General features: G+C 41.3%; 1 pseudogene across 1 annotated transcript in view; it reads left to right on the top strand.

Annotated features, from left to right (window-relative positions):
- LOC311150491 (occludin-like) overlaps positions 1–20,805 on the top strand; it is a 31,668-nt pseudogene extending 10,863 nt beyond the window's left edge. The window contains exons 3-5 of the transcript in view: positions 7,054–7,188; positions 20,214–20,401; positions 20,648–20,805. The product of the transcript in view is annotated as an occludin-like (transcript). The remainder of the gene's footprint in view (positions 1–7,053; positions 7,189–20,213; positions 20,402–20,647) is intronic.
- Positions 20,806–23,778: the final 2,973 nt, after the last annotated feature.

Here is a 23,778-nt window from a genome sequence, read left to right on the forward strand (position 1 = left end):
CAAAGAAAATGACTTGCGACTTGACTTAGACTCGTGATCAATTGACTTGAGACTTGACTTGGACTCTAGATGAGAGAGTCGTGAACAATGCAAGTCAGTACTGGGATACATATTTGTTGTGCATTCTGTCAGATAACATGGAACAGGCATTGTAACACAGAGAAAGTAGTTTAATTCAGAGGGCTGAAAAGCGTTCTAGAAGGTCTGTGTCATTTGTACGTCACTGTAGTACTACAGCTAAACAATTGTAATCAGCAACAATGTCATCAGGTGGTGAGGCTTTCGTTATTCAATTTGGTTACAAGAACCTGCAGTATAATGCCAGTGGCAAAAAACGAAATGCTGTTTGCTAAACGTGTGGAATTAACATTAAAGATGCTGGCGCAACCACCGCGAAAGGTCAGTTAGGCTAGCTAGCTAACAACGTTATAATGTGGTTAGACTAATAATAGCCTGTTTAGCAGATGCCAGCTTTATATAGCTAGCTTTCTTGTGTGTCATCTTTTAGCTAACAGGAAATGTATTACTGTCTAATATTTCTTGAAAGGTTAAGAGGTGGGTTGTCAGATAGCTAGGCCTACTTGTTAGCAGAGATTATTAAGTTACATCTCGGCGATATGCATATCACTCTGAGATGTAATATACTTTCTGTTGTAGCCTGGTCCTAGGAGGTAACTTAGTATAAAACAAGAGTTCAAAGCATGCAACTTCTTGGACATTTCTGCTGAAAAATCCCATAGACCATATATATTTGTTTGTGTCATTGTACTTCCATCTCAAGTAAACAACAACTATCTATCATGTTGTTCATCTGCAGGTTCACTGAATTCTGCAAAGCAAAGGTGGCCAGTGCAGGGACAGAAGGACAGAGCAGCATTGACTCATTCTTGACCACCACAGGTGTCCATGTGTACAGCCAGGGCCACCCCAGGCAGAATGCCATAACAGAGGCTATACTGCAAGACCTGATCATTTCCTGCAACCTGTCTATGTCCGTAGTGGACAATCCTCACTTTAGGCATTTCATATCAGTGGTAGATGACAAATATAGACCAGAAAGTAGGCCCACGTTGACCAGGCACCTGCATGACTTAACACTGAACAAAAAGGCTACAATCAAAAGTGCCCTAGAGAAGACAGAATCAATGTCTGTCACTGTAGATATATAGACTGACAGGACCATGAGGGCCTTCATGGGAGTAACGGCCCATTACATGGCCATGGAAGAGAAAAAACTCCCAGACTGGAGTCAGTTCTGTTGAGCTATGATAGATTCACAGGGTCACACACTTGGGAAAGAATCAGTGATACATTTGAAGTAATATGTGATAATTTTGGCATAAAACATAAATTAGATGATATCATATGTGATAACGCTGCAAATATGAAAAAGGCGTTCAAAGTTTGTTTCCCCAAAGCAAGTAATGATCATGATGATGATGATGATGATGTGGATAACACCAGCCTATGGGAAGAATTTTGTGAAGAGTACAATGCTGATGTTGAAGCTATCCAAACCAACTGCAGGAAACAGCGCTTACAGTGCTTTGCCCATTCATTACATATGGTGATTAGAGATGGACTAAAGGAAACAAAAATCATAAACAGTCTGATTGCTAAGGTAACTAAACTTTGCAACTTAGTATATACTACCTGTGGTCTGAACGAAGCATTTGAAGCTGAGTTCGGAGCCAATCGTAGTATCCCTGCTGCTGTGTCTACCAGATGGAATTCCATCCTCTGCCTTGTTAAAGCAGTCACCAATCTGAATCAACAAAGCCTCAATACTCTACTTGAGGCCCAAGGACACAAGGAGCTCTGCTTATCACCAAGGGAATGGAGCCAGCTATTGAAGCTATTGGACATTTTGGACTGCAGCAGTCACTCAAACGCCGATTCCAGGGGGTGTTTGTGAATGTCAAAATGGAGCACTCGGATGAACAGTCAACAGAACTTCCATTTGGTGACAATGTATACATAATGGCTACACTGCTGGACCCATCTTTCTGCCTGTTCTGGCTTGATCAAGATGTCCTTATACCACATGAAGATAAAGCTGAATTGAAGGAGAGTCTGATTGGTAGGTACAATGCATTGCAACATGCAATGTTTTCTATGTTACTTGCATTCAAATAATAATGATTTGTTTTCATGTATAATGTATACTGTTATATTCTTGATTATTTACATAATTGTAAGATTTTTTTTTGGACCTTGTTTTGGCTGAGGCACGGAAAGTCACTGTTACGGAGAGCAGAAGTGGAGAAGAAGAAGAACAACCACCTGCCAAAACCTCCAGACTGTTCTCTGGCTACCGCAACAAGATCAGCAAGATCAGCAAGATAAAATCATCTGTCAGTGCAGAGATTATTTGTTACATTCAAGTAACTTCTGATGAAAATGAAGTTGATTGCTTGGATTTTTGGAGAATCCATGCAAAAGACTTTCCAAAGCTCAAGCATATTTTAGGGATAAAGGTCTTTACGTTTGATATATAGGACACTTTAGTAGTGCAGTTATTGAACAGTTGTCATTCATTTTAGTTTACATTGATACTTGTAATTTATCTTCCCTCACCTACAGATGTTCTGTTTGTGTGACAGAATGAAGTGAAATATAGACAATGGCTGCCACAAAATACCATGCACTTTAAAATGTTATGTTTGCTTTTTTTTCATATCCGGTACAGTTACTTTTATTAATGTAAACTGTCTACATTTATTTGTATTTAAATAGTGCCTGATGTGCTGTCTTTCATACAAGTGTGGACTAATTAACAAGGGAGTCTCTTCAAATAATTTACAAGGTTTATAGACCTAACCACAGCAGGCAGAAAGCCATTGCCAAAAGGGACTTGAGACTTGACTTAGACTTAGACTTGGCCCTAAAAGACTTGAGACTTGACTTAGACTTGGCCCTGAAAGGCTAAAGCAGGAAGCACCAGTGACTCGGTTAATAAGGAAGTGGTCAGATCATGCAGATGCTAAGCTCCAGGACTGTTTTGCTAGCACAGACTGGAATATGTTCCGGGATTCTTCCGATAGCATTGAGGAGTACACCACATCAGTCACTGGCTTCATCAAGTGCATCGATGCCGTCGTCCCCACAGTGACCGTATGTACATACCCCAACCAGAAACCATGGATTACAGGCAACATCCGCACTGAGCTAAAGGGTAGAGCTGCCGCTTTCAAGGAGTGGGACTCTAACCCGGACGCTTATGAGAAATCCTTCTATACCCTCCGACGAACCATCAAACAGGCAAAGAGTCAATACAGGACTATGATTGAATCGTACTACACCGGCTCTGACGCTCGTCGGATGTGGCAGGGCTTGAAAACTATTACAGACTACAAAGGGAAGCACAGCCGTGAGATGGCCAGTAACACAAGCCTACTAGACGAGCTGAATCTCTTCTATGCTCGCTTCGAGGCAAGCAACACTGAAGCATGCATGAGAGCATCAGCTGTTCCGGATGACTACGTGATCACGCTCTCCGTAGCCAATGTAAGTAAGACTTTTAAGCAGGTCAACATTCACAAGGCCGCAGGGCCAGACGGATTACCAGGACGTGTACTCCGAGCATGCGCTGACCAACTGGCAAGTGTCTTCACTGACATTTTCAACATGTCCCTGACTGAGTCTGTAATACCAACATGTTTCAAGCAGACCACCATAGTCCCTGTGCCTAAGAACACTAAGATAACCTGCCTAAATGACTACCGACCGGTAGCACTCAAGTCTATAGCCATGAAGTGCTTTGAAAGGCTGGTCATGGCTCACATCAACACCATTATCCCAGAAACCCTAGACCCACTCCAATTTGCATACCGCCCCAACAGATCCACAGATGATGCAATCTCTATTGCACTCCACACCGCCCTTTCCCTCCTGGAACACCTACGTGAGAATGCTATTCATTGACTACAGCTCAGCGTTCAACACCATAGTGCCCTCAAAGCTCAGTCCCCTCCTGTACTCCCTGTTCACCCATGACTGCATGGCCAGGCACGACTCCAACACCATCATTAAGTTTGCCGACGACACAACAGTGGTAGGCCTGATCACCAACAACGATGACACAGCCTATAGGGAGGAGGTCAGAGACCTGGCCGTGGGGTGCCAGGATAACAACTTCTCCCTCAACGTGATCAAGACAAAGGAGATGATTGTGGACTACAGAAAAAAAAGAGGACTGAGCACGCCCCCATTCTTATCGACGGGGCTGTAGTGGAACAGGTTGAGAGCTTCAAGTTCCTTGGTGTCCACATGACCAACAAACTATCATGGTCCAAACACACCAAGACAGTCATGAAGAGGTCACGACAAAGCCTATTCCCCCTCAGGAGACTGAAAAGATTTGGCATGGGTCCTCAGATCCTCAAAAAAATATACAGCTGCACCATCGAGAACATTCCTGAATGGTTGCATCACCTTCCGCTATGGCAACTGCTCGGCCTCCGACCGTAAGGCGCTACAGAGGGTAGTGCATACGCCCAGTATATCACTGGGGCCAAGTTTCCTGCCATCCAGGACCTCTATACCAGGCGGTGTCAGAGGAAGGCCCTAAAAATTCTCAAAGACTCCAGCCACCCTAGTCATAGACTGTTCTCTCTGCTACCGCACGGCAAGCGGTACCGGAGCGCCAAGTCTAGGTCCAAAAGGCTTCTTTACAGCTTCTTCCCCCAAGCCATAAGACTCCTGAACAGCTAATCATGGCTACCCGGACTATTTGCATTGCAAATTAAAGTAGTGAAACATTACAAAAGTTATCATTTTTAGATAAAGTATACTAAATATTTTCACGTTAGCAAATAATTGATTAAAACACACTGTTTTGCAATGAAGGTCTACAGTAGCCTCAACAGCGCTCTGTAGGTTATCACCATGGGGTAGCCGGAGGTCAGCTAGTTTCCGTCCTCCTCTGGGTACATTGACTTCAATACAAAACCTAGGAAGCTCATGGTTCTTACCCCCTTTCATAGACTTGCACAGTAATTATAGGCCCTGTGTAGCTCAGTTTGTAGAGCATGGCGCTTGCAACGCCAGGGTTGTGGGTTCGATTCTCATGAAGGGCCAGTATGAAAAAAATGTATGCACTCACTAACTGTAAGTCGCTCTGGATAAGAGCGTCTGCTAAATGACTAAAAATGTAAATGTAATTATGACAACTTCCGGAGGACGTCCTCCAACCTATCAGAGCTCTTGCAGCATGAACTGACATGTTGTCCACCCAATCAAAGGATCAGAGAATGAATCTAGTACTGAAAGCATAAGCTACAGCTAGATAGCACTGCAGTGCATAAAATGTGGTTAGTAGTTGACTCAAAGAGAGAGAAAGACAATAGTTGAACAGTTTTGAACACATTTATTTATTTTAAGATGAAGGAGACGCAAGAGAGAGAGAGAGAGATATTTTGTTGTATTCTTTTCACTTTCAGTTTCACTTAGCTAGCGATTGCAGCTAGCTAATTTAGCCTACTCAAACACCCGGCTCAAACAGAGAGGGATGCTATGTTAGCTAGCTGGCTATGGCTATCCAACATTGGAACTCTTCCAAGTCAAGGTAAGCTTTTGGTTTTATTAATTTATTGCCACCGGTGCCCGCTGGTTTAACTGCTAAACTGCTTGCTGACTGTACACTGTACTGCATGATTGTAGGGGGTTTACTAACATGTTAGTTCTAGTAGCTATGTTGACTATGACGTTGGCTACTATGGTGACAACGATGTAGGCTGTGTGTAGCGGTTAGAGGTTATGATATGAAGTTTTGGCTTGGAAAGATTTTTTCGCCTGTTCACAGACAACTGATTTGTATTGTGCTCTGAAGTCCACAAGCTAAGGGAAAAGGTGAGAGGAGGAGATCGCGTAGATGCCTGAGGGAATTATACAACAAGCAAAAGGATCATGCTGTTTGTATGTGGTTTGAATTGATTTCTTTCACTAGACAGTGCCTTTGAGGTTTTAAACATACTCCAGTTGGGAACAGTAATGGCGCACAGCCCATCTGATCCATGCCATAGACTCCTAGTCTCACCAGACTCTGTTGTCTATCTGCTCCCATTGATGATGTTTTAGAGAAGTAGGTCGTTGCTAGAAGTGCTTGATGTTGGGTTGTGGCATACAAGGACAACTTTGGTGTGTATTATGAATCTACTTACAGCCTTTATGAATTTATTAAAGGTTCCTATAAGGAGCCTTGACCTTCAGTTCTTATGACTGCTTATTGCAAGTCTTAGAAGGTACTGTCTATAATGCATGATACACAGGCGTTTCAAAAAAGTGTTATCAGAAAATCCTGTTGTATTTGTTCATTTTATCAGATAAATTGGGTTGATGCTCTGCCGTGCTTACTCAGAGGTTCTGGGGAACTCCAAAAATAGTTTCAACTTCACTTCTCTCTGCCCCTGGTAATGCAGAAAGACACTCTGCCTTCATCGCTCACACGACCCTTCCATCCATGCAGAAAGCAGTTCAGGGAATTTCCAATCCAGGTTTCTGTGCATCGCCTTCCACCTGAGTGACTGTGACTTCCCTTCTAAGAATAGAAGGAAAGAAAGGCTGCCAGGCAAGACACTGATCATCCCAGACACCTGGAGGAAGAAACTTTTGGCCCCTGAGTTTGATGGATGTTGGAGTTCATTTTCAGTCAGAATGTCTCACTTTGACTTGGGCTGTTTTGGGAAGTTGTGTGGGTGTGTCTGTGTGTGTGTTTTCATTGAAAAGGGCTTGTGTTGTGTGTTCAGTGTACTGTTGAACATCTATAAAAAATATAAAAAAGTTCCCTGGCATACCCTACTCTGCAGTTCTACTCTCTACTGCTCTTATGGTGTATAAGTGGTGCACAGGCTTAGACCTGAGACAAAAGACCTAATGAGAATGCTCTTGACATTCTGGTCAAGATGCATTTAAGTGTCTACTGAGACGTTCTGTTTCATAGCGTTTGTGTTGAACAACATGGCATTTTATTTTGAGGCAATACACCCTCACAAGCACAAAAACAAATATGTATGAAATATTTAAACAATTACCAATGTTATTATGTTCTTTCAGGTGGACTATGTTGCAGAGTACTACTGTAGTCCTATCAGAGAAGGCCGTCCCTGACCTCAGGACAGAGAACCGTGTTGTCTCCAATGGAGCCGGAAATGTCCGCATCTACAGTGAGGAGACCTACAATGACAATGCGTGAGTCAAAAGGCTTGATACTGTTCATACTGAACAAAAATATAAACGCAACATGTAAAGTGTTGATCCCAGAAATTTTCCAAATTTGTTTACAGTCCTGTTAGTGAGCATTTCTCCTTTGCCAAGATAATCCATCCACCTGACAGGTGTGGCATATCAAGAAGATCATTAAACAGCATGATCATGAAACAGGTGCACCTTGTGCTGGGGACAATAAACGGCCACTCTAAAATGTGCAGTTTTGTCACACAACACAATGCCATAGATGTCTCAAGTTTTGAGGGAACATGGAATTGGTAGGCTAACTGCAGGAATGTCCACCAGAGCTGTTTCCAGAGAATGTAATGTTCATTTCTCTACCATAAGCCACCTCCAATGTCATTTTAGAGAATTTGGCAAGCCTCACAACCGCAGATCACGTGTAACCACGCCAGCCCAGGACCTCCATATCTGGCTTATTCACCTGCGGGATCGTCTGAGACCAGCCACCTGGACAGCTGATGAAGCTGAGAAGTATTTCATTCTGTAATGAAGCCCTTTTGTGGGTAAAAACTCATTCTGATTAGCTGGGCCTGGCTCCCCAGTTGGTGCGCCCTTGCCCAGTCATTGAAATCCATAGATTAGGGCCTAATTTATTTATTTCAATTGATTGATTTCCTTATATTGATAGAATAATTTTTAATGACCAATTATTACACCCTGAAACTGTGTGAAATGTGTTAGAATGTGTGAGTGTAGGACCAGTAAAGACTATGACATTGAGCTACTATTTAGCAATGTGAGTAAGAGTTAGACCAGACAACAAAGGACAAGGAGAACTGTCTACAGACAACTGAGAAACCAAGATAACTGAGGAATTTAGGGAGGAGAGAAACTATTAGGCTTGGAAGAGTGCATGTGTGTGTGTGTGTGTGTGTGTGTGTGTGTGTGTGTGTGTGTGTGTGTGTACTGATGGTCAGGAGAGCAGTTTTAAAGTGGAAAACTACAGCCCGCCTACGGAGAGGAGGGATTTTTGTATGACGTGTGAGTATAAAAGATGGACTCTGAAATTGTGATGGCAGAATTCTCAATGAATAAATCTCTGACTATGCAGAATGGGACTCCGTCCGTTTCTTAAATCCAAAAGACTTACAACCTTTTGGGAGACGCACAGAGACACTGAAATAGTTTGTTAAATAATTCACGTAACAGCTTGGTCCTTCTGAGCCGGAATCCAATACCTGCCTCTGTCATTCCAGGTAACTCTGAAAACCATCGACGGGCGAATGATACATTCGTAAATAGAAAGTCCTGCCCTTTGACATTAAGGGTTAAGACAGGCCAGAAGACACCTGATTAATGACAGAGACGGTGACGGAATCCAAACCTACATTGAATCTCGGCTGCAAGGATAAAGTCAGTATTCTTTATTCATTACTTGGTGAAATTGATTTGAGAACTTGCTAAAATATTGACTGAGGGTAACGTCATAATTTAAAGTAGCAAATTGATCAATGCGTAGCCATTTTAAGGTAGCCAATTTAAGATTGTAGCCGGTAGCCGATTTAAGGTTGTAGCCAATTTAAGGTTGGTGGGTCCGTAACGATTCATGGTAATAGGCCAATTACCAAAAGAAACTACCCGGTGTTGAAATAGAAGGAACTATTAAAAGTACACCTAAGGGATGTAACCTGTAAGAGATTATAGAACAGTCAACAAATAATCTGGGTTAAACAAATACAAAAAGTACACCAGAAGGAATTAAAATAGCATGTGTGAGAAATAGAATATTAGTAAAGTCAAAAGTCACAAACAACTGTAGATTTTGCTGTAACTCTATCCGTTTCATGAAACTGGAGCCTTACAAACTCTGGGTTACCGATGGTGTTAACCAATAATCATGTAAGGTTGTATACGTGTGAGACCTAATATTTGCTCAAAAGTGACATCTATGAATAATTCCATGTGGTTGTATAGAGAGGAGGGAGAACCCATTCCTGTTGTATGGGACTGTCAGGAATTATCAAGATTACATTGTGGGGATAAATTCCTCCGTAGAGTAGGAGATAATTCTGGGGGACTAGTCAACCTGTTGTACCTATACAGGAAGGGGTGATTCCAGGTGTGGTGTGAAACTGTTTTGAATAACTTGTTATATAGAAGAGGTGGCTAAGGGATTTTTAACAGTACCAACCATGGGAGGCAAATCCTCACAAGAGGTCCCAGAATTTACTGGGGACGAGAAATACATGGAAATTGGAGACAAACGAAATGTGTATTATGGACCTAATTGGGAAAAAAAAGGCTTTACTGGGCGACTTTATGTAATTAAACTGGAATCCATGATTAAACAAATGCATGTAAATTGTGGTACTGATCTAAATTAAACAGAAAAGAGAGTAATTAAACTAGAGTCCATGATTAAACAAATGCATGTAAATTGTGGTAATGATCTAAAGAAACAGAAAAGAGAGGAACAGGAGGATTCAGAGCTAAGCTCAGGAGGGAGTCAGTATGAGTCAGGAGATGAGAGAGTAGGAGGGGGCCAGTACCCACTGATAGCCTTACCTAATCTATTGGCAGGGAATGAAGGGGCCCCAGCAACCTTAGATGTATACAGTAATAATAATAATAATATGCCATTTAGCAGACAGGCCATGAACACAGAGGACGTGGCCAGAGCGGTAGAAGGAATGACGTACCCCAAAACAGGAATAGTAAGGTTTGGGCTGCCATTAGAGGACAGTGGGTTTCAGGGGATGCCCAGAGGGCAATTTTGCCATGGGCCGATCACGGAGAGTATGTTGGGAAAATAACTGAATTGTGTAATAGCCTCAGAGAACATTACCATCGTCATGCAGACTTCTTTAAAGTACATGAGTGTAAACAAGAGGATAGTGAGACTGTCAGCCAGTACTTAGAGAGGGTTAAAGATGTGTTTAACGCAAACAGTGGCATACCCGAGCCAGACCAGAGACAGGGGAATGATACACCCTACCATCAGCAATTAAAAATATAGTGTTCCTCAGTGGAATGAGACCAGAGATAAGCAGGACCATTAAAAATACTTTGATAGGGTGGAGAACGGCACAGCAACACTGATTGAGGTTAAAAAAGTATGCAGTTTACCAAGAGCAGATTGGGAGAGAAAAAGAGGAATAAGAGAGACCTTAAGAGAGTGCCAACTCTCGGGGAGATAGTGAGGCCAGAAACAAAGGGGCAGTGTCCTGGAAATCACAGTCTGTTATTCCCAGTTCTGCTGGGAGTATATTTGATGATGGGGATTTGTGTTGAATGAGAGGCTAGAGACTTCATAAAATAATAATTGGAATAATAATTATATATTAACTTGCTTACCCAAACGTAGACATGCATCATGGGTGAGACATAATTATTATAATATTGTACAAAACCAATTTAGGGTTTCCATTAAGGAACGTCAATCACTACATTGGATATTAATACTATGGAGATAAATGTAATATATTCTGGTCAACTACGGCATGTGTTTGGTGTTTGGTGTTATTTGTAGCCTACTACTACAGTTACCTATATCTGCTGTATTCTAAACAATGACAGATTGGGGTTTCATAAGAGGTGGCTATAATTTTAGTTGATAACAGAGGTAATTAGATTTGAGAAATGTTGAAAAGTAATGTTAGATGGAAAGTCAGCAATAGAGGATAGAGATTGTACAGGGTTTCCTGTGTGAAAAAAGTAATAGAAATTGGGTGATGAGAAATGTTGAATTGCATTGTTTAAGCAAGAATGGCATTAAATTCATGTTTTCTAGTTATGTGTATGCAAAAATGTTATTCGTTTTTGGTGGTGTGTGGATAGAATTTACTAATGCCAGGATTTAGTTAACGAAGCAGAGAGATATAGTGAGAGCAGTGGAAGGGAAACCCCACCCTAAAACGGGGGTACACCAGTTCAGAAGAGATATGGAAGGGCTGACCGCCAGCTTTAAGCTGAATACAGGGGAACTAGAGAGGGCAGTCAGACAGATAGTGTTAAAGGACTGGGCGGCAGTGAGAGGAAACTGGGTTTCCGGAGATGGGAATGCGCTGGTTCTAGAGTGGGCAGAAGGAGGGGCTTATGGAGATAAATTGGCACAACTCTGTGATAATCTGAGAGAATATTGTCACAGACATGCCGACTTCTCCAAAGTCCACGAGTGTAAGCAGGGAGACAGTGAGACCATTAGTCAATACCTAGAGAGACTGAGAGATGTGTTCAATGCAAACAGTGGATTTATTAAACAATAGGTTTATATTTAAAAAACATCAATGCAACAGGTTGCGATGATTAAATTAATAGAAAGGGGATATAGGTTTATATTAGAAGGTGTAGTGAACTTAATGAAACGTGGTATTATGTAGTGTCTTCCAGGATTGATGGAAGTATCCTATAGCATTATGTTAAGGGCATGCCTGGGATAAAATATAATGTCTTACTTACACAGAGTATGTGATTGTATTGGCTAATGAATGAAATATGACATTTACAGGGGTGACAGGAACAATAGAAGGGGAGACAGATTGTTGATCAAATAATTGATAATGGATCATTTGAGATGAGATCACATGGAGCAGATTTAGGGGTTCAATAATCATTGTGAGATTTAAAGAGGATATGATCTGAAGGGTAATCAAATAAACATAATCATTGTATACTCAAGGAATTTTGAGTGGTTTTATGGATCAGTTATGAGAAATTAGATTGATACAAACGATTATTGATGAATTAGGACTGGGGATATCTGTATCATGTTTTGTGTGTACTTACCATCTTTAGATTACTGATGGCAATTGAAGGTTAACAAAATGTATAATTTCTCTTCCAGGAGAAAGAGATTCGCTTATCTCATTGGAATGTTGCCCAGGGCTAGGGGGAGCAGTTTAGTGGAGTTAGGCAGTATTTAGGTCATAAAAGTGAGCTACCAAATTAAGTGGGGCCTGGCTATTTTTGTTGTTGTTTTTCAATTGGGTTTTTCAAATAAAAAACAACACACCTTGTATGATGTTTATAAAGGGTTGTTATTTCAATTTTAGGGGGATTTCAACAGGTCAAAGGTGATAAATCTTAAAGGAGCACACACAGTGACTTTTATGGAAAAAAATCTGTTTTTACTGAGTTTAGAGTATATATGATTTCTTATGAGAATAAATGTCATGAGGACTTAATGAACACTTGGGATAAGTAACATTTATGAAATATTTAGGATGATGGTAATGTTTAGTATACTATGGGATGGAACAGTTCGTTGAATGATTTCAATGGCCTCTGAACTCTGTTTTGACTTTCTGGTGTTAATTGATCATCCACACTGGTAAATTCTAAAGGCATGAGAGGAGGACTTTAAGATAGTTTATTTTACCAAGTTGAGGGTAATTTATAGTACTGTGAAAAGTGTGAAGAAATTTATAATTTGGTAATAATATATATGATTCTAACCATAAAATAACAGAAGAGAGAGAGAGCTTTCCCTGAATGAGGGATACCTGTTGCTAGTCAATTGTACTAATCTTGGATTACTTTTACGGGATAGAAGTAAGTTGAGGTATTATCAAATGTTGTCAGCAGGGTTAAAACACTTCTCTGGTCCCAGTCAGCTGTCAAAAGAGGACGTTTCGATAGATAGAGATATACTTATAGAGCGCTACAGTAAGGCCCCAATTAAGGAAGTTCACAGATGGGTGAAGCAAGGTGCAGTAAATAAGGAAGGAATATGGGTCAAAGACAGCTTACCAATTCTCTCGAAATTACTGTTTAGATATGCTGCAATATTGACACACGGGCAGAGCCATGTGTCAACGGGAGGGATGGATGGTAGAGCAGGTTAGGAAACACTTTGTGGCCTATGGTATAACGAATTACTAAAAAAAATGAAAAAAAAAATATATATATATATATATATATATATATATATATATATATATATATATACAGTGAGGGAAAAAAGTATTTGATCCCCTGCTGATTTTGTACGTTTGCCCACTGACAAAGAAATGATCAGTCTATAATTTTTATGGTAGGTTTATTTGAACAGTGAGATACAGAATAACAACAAAAAAAATCCAGAAAAACGCATGTCAAAAATGTTATAAATTGATTTGCATTTTAATGAGGGAAATAAGTATTTCACCCCCTCTCAATCAGAAAGATTTCTGGCTCCCAGGTGTCTTTTATACAGGTAACGAGCTGCGATTAGGAGCCCACTCTTAAAGGGAGTGCTCCTAATCTCAGTTTGTTACCTGTATAAAAGACACCTGTCCACAGAAGCAATCAATCAATCAGATTCCAAACTCTCCACAATGGCCAAGACCAAAGAGCTCTCCTAGGATGTCAGGGACAAGATTGTAGACCTACACAAGGCTGGAATGGGCTCCAAGACCATCGCCAAGCAGCTTGGTGAGAAGGTGACAACAGTTGGTGCGATTATTCGCTAATGGAAGAAACACAAAATAACTGTCAATCTCCCTCGGCCTGGGGCTCCATGCAAGATCTCACCTCGTGGAGTTGCAATGATCATGAGAACGGTGAGGAATCAGCCCAGAACTACACGGGAGGATCTTGTCAATGATCTCAAGGCAGCTGGGACCATAGTCACCAAGAAAACAATTGGTAACACACTACGCCGTGAAGGACTGAAATCCTGCAGCGCCCGCAAGGTCCCCCTGCTCAAGAAAGCACATATACAGGGCCGTCTGAAGTTTGCCAATGAACATCTGAATGATTCAGAGGAGAACTGGGTGAAAGTGTTGTGGTCAGATGAGACCAAAATCGAGCTCTTTGGCATCAACTCAACTCGCCGTGTTTGGAGGAGGAGGAATGCTGCCTATGACCCCAAGAACACCATCCCCACTGTCAAACATGAAGGTGGAAACATTATGCTTTAGGGGTGTTTTTCTGCTAAGGAGACAGGACAACTTCACCGCATCAAAGGGACGATGGACGGGGCCATGTACCATCAAATCTTGGGTGAGAACCTCCTTCCCTCAGCCAGGGCATTGAAAATGGGTCGTGGATGGGTATTCCAGCTTGACAATGAACCAAAACACACGGCCAAGGCAACAAAGGAGTGGCTCAAGAAGAATCTGTGGAGGGAGCTGAAGGTTCGAGTTGCCAAACGTCAGCCTCGAAACCTTAATGACTTGGAGAAGATCTGCAAAGAGGAGTGGAACAAAATCCCTCCTGAGATGTGTGAAAACTTGGTGGCCAACTACAAGAAATGTCTGACCTCTGTGATTGCCAACAAGGGTTTTGCCACCAAGTACTAAGTCATGTTTTGCAGAGGGGTCAAATACTTATTTCCCTCATTAAAATGCAAATCAATTTTTAACATTTTTGACATGCGTTTTTCTGGATTTTTTTGTTGTTATTCTGTCTCTCACTGTTCAAATAAACCTACCATTAAAATTATAGACTGATCATGTCTTTGTCAGTGGGCAAACGTACAAAATCAGCAGGGGATCAAATACTTTTCTTCCCTCACTGGGGGAAAAAAGTATTTAGTCAGACACCAATTGTGCAAGTTCTCCCACTTAAAAAGATGAGAGAGGCCTGTAATTTTCATCATAGGTACACGTCAACTATGACAGATATAATGAGAAAAAAAAATCCAGAAAATCACATTGTAGGATTTTTAATGAATTTATTTGCAAATTATGGTGGAAAATAAGTATTTGGTCAATAACAAAAGTTTCTCAATACTTTGTTATATACCCTTTGTTGGCAATGACACAGGTCAAACGTTTTCTGTAAGTCTTCACAAGGTTTTCACACACTGTTGCTGGTATTTTGGCCCATTCCTCCATGCAGATCTCCTCTAGAGCAGTGATGTTTTGGGGCTGTCGCTGGGCAACACGGACTTTCAACTCCCTCCAAAGATTTTCTATGGGGTTGAGATCTGGAGACTGGCTAGGCCACTCCAGGACCTTGAAATGCTTCTTACGAAGCCACTCCTTCGTTGCCCGGGCGGTGTGTTTGGGATCATTGTCATGCTGAAAGACCCAGCCACGTTTCATCTTCAATGCCCTTGCTGATGGAAGGAGGTTTTCACTCAAAATCTCACGATACATGGCCCCATTCATTCTTTCCTTTACACTGATCAGTCGTCCTGGTCCCTTTGCAGAAAAACAGCCCCAAAGCATGATGTTTCCACCTCCATGCTTCACAGTAGGTATGGTGTTCTTTGGATGCAACTCAGCATTCTTTGTCCTCCAAACACGACGAGTTGAGTTTTTACCAAAAAGTTATATTTTGGTTTCATCTGACCATATGACATTCTCCCAATCCTCTTCTGGATCATCCAAATGCACTCTAGCAAACTTCAGACGGGCCTGGACATGTACTGGCTTAAGCAGGGGGACACGTCTGGCACTGCAGGATTTGAGTCCCTGGCGGCGTAGTGTGTTACTGATGGTAGGTTTTGTTACTTTGGTCCCAGCTCTCTGCAGGTCATTCACTAGGTCCCCCCGTGTGGTTCTGGGATTTTTGCTCACCGTTCTTGTGATCATTTTGACCCCATGGGGTGAGATCTTGCGTGGAGCCCCAGATCGAGGGAGATTATCAGTGGTCTTGTATGTCTTCCATTTCCTAATAATTGCTCCCACAGTTGATTTCTTCAAACCAAGCTGCTTACCTATTGCAGATTCAGTCTTCCCAGCCTGGTGCAGGTCTACAATTTTGTTTCTGGTGTCCTTTGACAGCTCTTTGGTCTTGGCCATAGTGGAGTTTGGAGTGTGACTGTTTGAGGTTGTGGACAGGTGTCTTTTATACTGATAACAAGTTCAAACAGGTGCCATTAATACAGGTAACGAGTGGAGGACAGAGGAGCCTCTTAAGGAAGAAGTTACAGGTCTGTGAGAGCCAGAAATCTTGCTTGTTTGTAGGTGACCAAATACTTATTTTCCACCATAATTTGCAAATAAATTCATAAAAAATCCTACAATGTGATTTTCTGGAGAAAGAAATTCTCAATTTGTCTGTCATAGTTGACGTGTACCTATGATGAAAATTACAGGCCTCTCTCATCTTTTTAAGTGGGAGAACTTGCACAATTGGTGGCTGACTAAATACTTTTTCCCCCGCTGTATATATATATTTTAAAGTGTTTGGAAGACCTTACAGAATGCCACAGTTGGCAGGACCAGAACAGGCAGACATAGAACTAGAGAATATACTAGCAGAACACATGAGAAAATTGTTCGTTAACCATACCCGTATGTGTAAGAATTTGTTTCCTACAGGATAATTAAAGGAGAAGTTGATTCATAGTATATAACCTGGAGACTGGGTGTGGATCCAATCGTTGAGGAAAAAGGATTGAAAGCAGTCACGCTGGGAGGGACCATACCAAGTCCTTTTGGTAACTGCCTTCGCTATAAGAATAGCTGAGAGAGCCACTTGGGTCCACGTTACCAACTGCAAAAAGGTAGACCCACATACCAACACCGTTGAACACACACAGAGTTAAAGAGAAGAACTGCCCCACAAGGGTTCAGGGGTAAACTCTGTTAACGAAGAAACACTACCCCGACCTTTCATCACTGTGGGGTGTTTATAGAGCTGTGGGTATGGGGAAGTACCAGGCAGGTGGGTCAGGGACAGGATTGGGATGGCGGTTTTGGGGATTTTGGGGGACTCTGAGCTGCATCATCATTTTAACCATATTATGGATTATCCAGGTCAACCTAAACAGGGAAATGATGCACTGATTCGATCTCATAGAATTACTGAAACCAAGAAAGACTATTGGGGGAATGATTATTTTAATAGTTAAAGTCAGTTTAGGACAAGATGGGGGATTCAAGATACCATTCGACTTCTCCCATGAAGAGATAGGAGGTTTTGGAGGCTTTGGTAAGAACGGGGCGTGTACAACAAAGTTAGGTCCTAGAAGGTATGGTAAATACATTTGCACTGGGGAACGCTCATGTCCTTGGGCAAGGGTGTTTAAACATACCTGGGGAACATACTATGAGAATGGAATGGACGCATTACACCGATGGGGAATTAAACAAACCCATGATAAATGTAAAACGGAACTGGTGATAACGGTAAAGTCAATTATGCAAGATGACATAGCAAGGAACTATTGGGCCTGTGTTGATGATTTCGGGGCAGATATATGTTTGAGGTTCATTTTTCAGGAGAGAAATGAATCTTCCACCTCCGAGACAGATCAGCAGGTAGATCCAATGTTATCACCAGAGGTATCAACAAATAGTCTAATACCCCTTGGAAGGCCCTCAGAATGAATCCTAAATAGCACTAACCCACCAAGGGTAGAATATTTCCTCTTGCAGGAAATGAACCAAGGAGAAGTAGAAGGAATTTCAAATGAGAACATCTGGGTAAGGTGGATGAACTACACAGCTAGGGCGTTGGGTCAAACTAATTGTTATGCCTGTTCAGCAGGTAGGCCAACCTTTGAACTGCACCTATGCCTCAGACCATGTTCTCTTGTGTGATAGATTTGGGATCAAACCAAACCCCACCTAATTGTTCTGATATTAAAATAACCACTCTTAAAAAGGATAATACTAAGGCACCCCAATTCACCATGAACCCCAGAGATTATCAATGTTATAGACACCAAAGTAATGTGAATCACAGATCAAATTGGAGAAGGGTTTACAACAACGTTTTTCTGGTGGGTTACAATTGATAAAAATGTTGACTGGATTAATTACATCTACAAAGGTTCGTTAATTAGACAGGGGATGCAGTGAAGAGAATCTCAGGCCAACTATCCGCCATCTCACTCATGACCTGCAGAATAGTTTGGTTCTCGAAATGCGTTTAGCAGAGAAGGGTGGATTTGCAAGATGGTGGGAGGTCATTGTTGTATGTTTATCCCCAACAATACAGCCCCAGATGGTACAGTAACTAGAGCACTGGCAGGTCTCACTACATTAAGTAAAGGATGGGCTGAGAACTGGGGGGTGAATACATCAATGACTGGTTGGTTTGATCAAATGTTTGGTAAATGGAAAACTATTGTTGTAACTATTCTGGGTGCAGCTATAGCTTCTATGGGTATACTTGTTCTTTGTGGATGTTGTCTTATTCCCTGTGTCCGAGGGTTGGTGAGCAAGGCGTTGGAGCATGCAGTATCACAGAAGATGGTGAGATACGGCCCAATCCTGGACTCCGACCAACCGAATGAAGAATATGACCCACCAGGCTTGGTGGAAGATGACGACTATTCAGATAGTTTGAGACTGGATGAAACTTTTCTTAGTTCTAATGTGTGAAGGTTGCAGTGAAAATCTAACGAAGAACTGTGACTGGATGTTTACCTAGAACTACAAATCTCTAGTTTCAAAGTTATTGTAATGATCTTTTGTGTATTAAAGTCTTGTTTTAAGTATGATGTACTAGTTAACCAATGATGCAGGATGTGATGAAGCAAATGTTCTTCACTATAGGCTTAGACTGTTGTTTCCAGATAGTGGGTAAACAGGTTAGGTACCATTGCTAAAGAGTAACGTTACGCTTTTAATCATGGGGTAACCCTGATGAACCTGTATTGAATGAGACAATTTTTAATGTTTTTATATGCAAATCAACTTATATGCTTCAATGTGTGTGATTCATTTCTATAACAACATATATTTTGTGAGTATGTGTGTAATATTTAGTCAAAGGGTGGATTGATAGAATAATTATTAAAGACTAATTATTACACCCTGAAACTGTGTGAAATGTGTTAGAATGTGTGAGTGTAGGACCAGTAAAGACTATGACATTGAGCTACTATTTAGCAATGTGAGTAAGAGTTAGACCAGACAACAAAGGACAAGGAGAACTGTCTACAGACAACTGAGAAACCAAGATAACTGAGGAATTTAGGGAGGAGAGAAACTGTTAGGCTTGGAAGAGTGCATGTGTGTGTGTGTGTGTGTGTGTGTGTGTGTGTGTGTGTGTGTGTGTGTGTGTGTGTAGTGATGGTCAGGAGAGCAGTTTTAAAGTGGAAAACTACAGCCCGCCTAAAGAGAGGAGGGATTTTTGTATGACGTGTGAGTATAAAAGATGGACTCTGAAATTGTGATGACAGAATTCTCAATGATTAAATCTCTGACTATGCAGACTGGGACTCTGTCCGTTTCTTAAATCCAAAAGACTTACAACCTTTTGGGAGACGCACAGAGACACTGAAATAGTTTGTTAAATAATTCACGTAACAATATGAACTGTAACTCAGTCAAATTGTTGAAATTGTGCATGTTGCGTTTAGATTTTTGTTTGAGTATAGTTTAATTATAGTGACCTATAGAACAGAAACGAATAGTCCAGTCCAGGTAAATAGGCTAGTCTGGAGAGGATAGTCTCGACCCAAAGTTCCTATAGTCTTGATGTAGAGTGGATAGCCTCTAACGGGGGTGAGTTACCATAGTGTCTACCTATAGTGGATAGCCTCAACCCAGGGTGAATTGCCTTGGCTTAGCATGAATAGTCTTGGCCTAGACAAATAGACCAAAGTTGTATAGTCAATAGTCACAATATTTTTATTGGTAACAATAATATTACCCCAACCCTAGTGCTCATCCACAGCTGTAAAGTCTGATTAGAAACAGGAAAACAATACAAAAACAGCTCATAACAGTTTGAAAATGAATTCATTATTTTTAGATGTTCTCTGCCTAGTGGTTATCAACTTGTCACCTTCCACCTCTGCTTTGTTGTCAATCCAAATAAATGATTTTCCCATATCAACGTTCATGCAGTATTGACTGAATGCTCTAAATAATAACACCATCATGTTTTCATGTTGTTTTAAAGGTTGTAAAGCTGTGAACATTATTCCATAATCCAGTCTGTGTATTTGTAAAGAAAGATTCCAGTTCCATGTTTTACACAGGACCAATAGTTGTGCTTGGAAGCCCTGTGAATAACCATATAATGCCAGCATACTCAAAGTAAAGTTCAACTAAACTATATTAAACGCCCAACCTCTTATAAGCATAAACAATCAAACATAAAGAGGGACGTTACAAAGGTTAACAACTTTAGTGACAGTTTGATATTATCTCCAGTTACTATGACAACACCAATGGACGTGTGCCTATGGAGGCAGAGAGCCTGAGGAAGACCCCATTCACAGGGAGAGGGAACGGGAACCTACCCCCCCTTCACAGGAGGAGACCCAATGTGAGACCGGCTACACCACTGGTGGGGATACTGGTAATGAACTGGACCAAGACCAACGTGACCACTTGCATAGGTGGGCCATATTTGTTGGTTGGATGGATGGATGGATGGATGGATGGAACAAGGGATTGAGCGATAGATTAAACATTAAAACAGACAGACAGCATCCAACCCTTATCTGCTGTGTGTGCTGTTTCAGCCATGTCATATGCTAGTGGGAAAGCATGACAGAAAGCGCTACATTCAAGATGCCATTCAAGAAAATTGCAGCATTGATCAAAATGTGTCTCCTTTTTTCCTGTGTAATGTGTCTCTTCAGCATGTACCCTGAGATAACATCAGACAGACAGACAGTATAAGAAAGTGTTTGACTCCTACCTGGTGAGCTACAAGAGCCTGTGTGCCGAGATCCATGACATCAGCGACCAGATGCAAAAACTGAGCCGAGAGCTGGACACCCTGGACATCTGCTATTAGACTTTTGGGCAAAAACAATATGGATATATTTTGTCTTACATTCCACTATTCTGATATTTGTGTAGAAATGTGAAAAGTAACTTTTTGGTAATTCATTTCAACAAGCCCCACTACAAGCACCATTACAGCACACACACACACACACACAAACACACACGCACACAGGCTTACTTTTTAATAAAATATTTGTAACTAATTTTTTAGAACAAAATCAGATTATTAGAAAAAGAAAAAAAACAGTAAAAGGAGTCAAGTTTTCAATATTTTCACCTAGAATTTGTACTACTAAGGAGTAGGTGGTATTTTAACCTTTGCTCTTTCGCTTTCTGAATCAGCTTAAGGATACGCAAATAATAAAAAGCCCCGGGTAACCAGCCTTATGAGTTGGAAAATTGATTTGTGTGACGTTTCCTCTTAAATTGTGGAAAAACTGACAGTGCCTGTAACTTTTATGAATAACCTTGTTTGAGTACACTCTTAGGAAAAAAAGTGCTATCTAGAACCTAAAAGTGTTCTTCAGCTGTAGGAGAACCCTTTGAATAATCGTTTTTGGTTCCGAGTAGAACCTTTTTGGTTCCAGGTAGAACCCTTTTGGGTTCCATGTAGAACCCTTTCCCCAGAGGGTTCTACATGGAACCCAAAAGAGTTCTACCTGGAACCAAAAAGGGTTCTACCTGGAACCAAAAAGGATTCTTCAAAGGGTTCTCCTACAGCTGAAGAACACTTTTGGAACCCTTTTTTCTAAGAGTGTAGTAGTATTTTTTAGCATTCTCCTCTATATCTCAGAGAGTGGCTGATGAATACAACCGGCTAAAGGACCTGAAGTGGGTGAGTGAAAACTGCCCCAGGGGGGCATACCTCATGTTACTGTACATCAAGGATTAAGCACTATCCTATATTTTCCAGCAGTTCTCGACAAAAGACACCAACTCATGCTCTCATGGAATATCGTATGATGGTGACAACAGGTAAAGAGCATGAACAATAGGAACTAAAGTCTGATGTCGCCTCACACTGGTTCAAGATGCAACACTGTAATGGTTCTTTCTTGGAAAATGATTTACAATAGGTAGATTGAAATTATGAGGCTGTTTTCACCTATTCCAGATTACAAAACCTATGCATTACCTTTTGCATGTTATTGTGCTGTCTAATATTCTATCTTTAATGTTTTTAATGAAGAATAACAATTAACATATTTTTATAATGAAATATTGTAAATCATTCTAGAATATATATGTTTTGCAATGTGATCCTGCAACACATTCCTTCCCGACATTTGTAAAAAAATATGTTTACAGTAGTTTTTCTTTGACGAAAGCCGTATACAATTCAGTAAGTTTGTTGATCAATTAGTCTTCCAATGGTTTGTACATTGTTTTCAGACATTAATAAACTATTTCATGGCAAGTATTACATCTACTGATGTACAGTTGAAGTTGGAAGTTTACATACACCTTAGCCAAATACATTTAAACTCTGTTTTTCACAATTCCTGACATTTGACTAGTAAAAATTCCCTGTCTTAGGTCAGTTAGGATATTCTTATTTTAAGAATGTAAAATGACAGAATAATAGTAGAGAGAATGATTTATTTCAGCTTTTATTTCTTTCATCACATTCCCAGTGGGTTAGAAGTTTACATACAATCAATTAGTATTTGGTAGCATTGCCTTTAAATTGTTTAACTTCGGTCAAACATTTCAGGTAGCCTTCCACAAGCTTCCCACAATAAGTTGGGTGAATTTTGGCCCATTCCTCCTGACAGAGCTGGTGTAACTGAGTCAGGTTTGTAGGCCTCCTTGCTCGCACACGCTTTTTCAGTTCTGCCCACAAATGTTCTATAGGATTGAGGTCAGGGCTTTGTGATGGCCACTCCAATACCTTGACTTTGTTGTCCTTAAGCCATTTTGCCACTACTTTGGAAGTATGCTTGGGGTCATTGTCCATTTGGAAGACCCATTTGCGACCAAGCTTTAACTTCCTGACTGATGTCTTGAGATGTTGCTTCAATATATCCACATAATTTTCCTTCCTCATGATGACATCTATTTTGTGATGTGCACCAGTCCCTCCTGCAGCAAAGCACCCCCACAGCATGATGCTGGCACCCCTGTGCTTCATGGTTGGGATGGTGTTCTTCATCTTGCAAGCATCCCCCTTTTTCCTTCAAACATAACGATGGTTATTATGGCCAAACAGTTCTATTTTTGTTTCATCAGACCAGAGGACATTTCTCCAAAAGGTACGATCTTTGTCCCCATGTGCAGTTGCAAACCGTAGTCTGGCTTTTTATGGCGGTTTTGGAGCAGTGGCTTCTTCATTGCTGAGCGGCCTTTCAGGTTATGTCGATATAGGACTCGTTTTTTTCTGTATCTCGTGGAGTGGGAGGAGTACGATGCGGAGGAACGGTGCTGGGTCCCAAGGAGGGACATCCTCGATCCCTCCCTGTTGAGGGATTTCCACCGTCGCCATCCGACTCGCTCTGCTCCGAGTCCTCCTGGCTGTCCCCGAGGCCGGGGTCGGCGCTATGCTGGAGCCGCGCGTCAAGGGGGGGGTACTGTCACGACTTCCGCCGAGGCTGCCACCAGTTCTTGTTCGGGCAGGTTTCGGCGTTCGTCGTCACCGGCTTACTAGCTACTGCCGATCCCATTCTCATCACTCCACTTGTCATTTCTTGTCTTGTCAATCACACACACCTGGTGCTCATTCCCCTTAGTAGTATGTGTATAAGTGTTCCCTCTGTTCCCCTTGTCTTTGTGAGTGATTGTTTCTTTGTGAGAGCGAGTAGCTCGGTTGAGCTACTCTTCCATTTGTTAATAATAATAATAATAATAATAATATAATAATAATATGCCATTTAGCAGACGCTTTTATCCAAAGCGACTTACAGTCATGCGTGCATACATTTTTTTTTTGTGTATGGGTGGTCCCGGGGATCGAACCCACTACCTTGGCGTTACAAGCGCCGTG

Source organism: Coregonus lavaretus, assembly GCF_964263955.1.
Source record: "Coregonus lavaretus genome assembly, chromosome: 23".
NCBI classification, from domain to species: Eukaryota; Metazoa; Chordata; class Actinopteri; order Salmoniformes; family Salmonidae; genus Coregonus; species Coregonus lavaretus.